Source organism: Chionomys nivalis, chromosome 11 (genome assembly GCF_950005125.1).
Source record: "Chionomys nivalis chromosome 11, mChiNiv1.1, whole genome shotgun sequence".
Taxonomy (NCBI): Eukaryota; Metazoa; Chordata; class Mammalia; order Rodentia; family Cricetidae; genus Chionomys; species Chionomys nivalis.
The window spans coordinates 38170786-38173026 of NC_080096.1; positions in this window are offsets into that span (position 1 = coordinate 38170786).

Sequence of the window (2241 nt, forward strand, 5' to 3'; positions counted from 1 at the left end):
TCACAGTCCCTCACTGAAGGAAGTCAATCAGAATCTCGGTGCAGGAACCTGGAGGCAAGAGAGCATGAGGAACACTGCTTACTGGTTTGCTTCCCAGGGCTTGCTTGACCTGCTTTCATGGACATCTCAGGACCACCTGCCCAGAGCTAGCAACACCCACAGTGGGTTGTACCCCTCCATCTCAATTTAAAAATAGCCTTAACAGACTTTCCTAAAGACCAATCTGATGGAAGCAACTCTTCAATTGAGGTTCCCTCTTCCCAAATGAGTCTAGTTTGTGTCAAGTTGACAAAAACCAAGCAGCACAGAATCTTTCTCAATGACTCTGTACTTGGCCAAGGCACGGTCTCTCGCTGAGTCTGCAGCTTGCAGATTCAGCTAGTGTACCCCGCTTGCTCCGGGAACCTGGTTTCTGCCCCTGAACACTGGGCCCGGGCTTTGGTATGGATGCTGAGATCTAGCTCCAGGCCCCACACTGTAACAGCAAGTGCTTTTCCCATTGCATCATCTCAGTAGTCCCTCAAATGGTTTTGTCATTGAGTCTCACTAGATTATAAAGTCTTGAAAATAGTTATCCTGTTTTCTTAAGTATTATTAATGCATAACATAGAGTCTGATCTAAAGTAGACACAGTATGCATTTTCATAAGAAACTTAGATAAGTTAGAGAAAATCCTGGTAGGTGTGTGTGCATATGTGTGTGTTTCACAGACTCAAAAGGCACAACTTCAAAATTCCTGCTTTGAATACCAAAAAGATGGAACTTCTTTTACTTTGTCAGTTACAGGAATACATTCAAATATAGAAAATTATTCATAGCCCCAGAAACCGTTTTAGTAACCAACTGATTTAAATGATGAATAGCTAATTCTGTATAAGATAAGGACAGCCCTAATCTCTGTCCTGAAGGGTAGCCATGAAAACAGTAAAATGTACAAGTCTTCTAAACTAGCACTGATTGTTCATTTGGTCAGCGGACAAGAACATGATAGTATTTGTCTTAGGGGTTTCTATTGCTGTGAGGAGACACCATGACCATCGCAACTTTTATAAAGGAAAACATTTAATTGGGTTTGGCTTACAGTTCAGAGGTTTGGTCCATTATTGTCGTGGTGGAAAGCATGGTAGCATGCAGGCAGACACGGTGCTGGAGAAGTAGCCGAGAGTTCCACATCTGGGTCCACAGGCAGCAGGAAAAGAGAGACACACTGGACCTGGCTTGAGCATCTGAGACCTCAGTGCCCACCCTCAGTGACATAGCTTCTCTAACAAGGTCACACCTTCTAATAGTACCACTCCCTGGGGCCCATGGAGACCATATTCAAACCTCCATAACGTTGAAATTCAAAAATATAAAAATGTCTACTTTCATGCATGTTTATATATGTTTAATTTATTTATTTTACACCCTGTCTGCAGTTTCCCATCCCTCCTTCCAGTCCTCCTCCCACCTCCCCTATGTCCCCAGCCTGTCCACTTCTTTTCTGTTTCTATTCAGAAAAGGGTGGGCCTCCCGTGGATATCAACAAAGCACTTCATGCATGTTTAAAGTTCTCGTATTACAGCTAAAACTTTGAAAACAATTGTTTTCATCTAACTATTATAAAACATTTCCCTGGGATCTCACAATAGGATTTATAAAATTAATTACTATTGACTTACACAATGGGTGTTCCATTGACGACCTATGCAGGTACACTGAAGTTCAGCTTACTTTTGTCACTGTAAAGCAACGTATGTTTGTTTTAAATCAAGAGATGTTCTCAGTATCGTTCCAAAGCTATCTGATTCTGTAAGTGCTTGGTTTTTGCATTGATTTTTGAAGTAAAGTTTAAACTAGTAAAGGAAGAATGGTCAATAGTTTAAAGACGTGATTGTTGCCGTTTGCATTTCATTTTAAACTCTCTCCCTCCCCCCAAGAAATTAGAATCAAAGACTATAAATTGCCTGACAGTTGGTTTCTCAGAAATCAGACCCCATCTTGAAACCGACAGTAGATGGGAGCTGGCTGAGTGGACAAGAGCACTGGCTGCTCTTGTGTAGGACCCGGCTTCAATTCCCAGCACCCACATGGTGGCTCATAACCACCTGTAACTCCAATTCCAGGGGATCTGACCCCTCTTCTGACCTCGAAGGGCACCAAACATGCATGTGGTGCATATATATACAGGCAAAACACTCATGTGCATAAAATACAATACATATTTAAAAATTAAAAACTTACAGTAGCTGCTTACTCGGA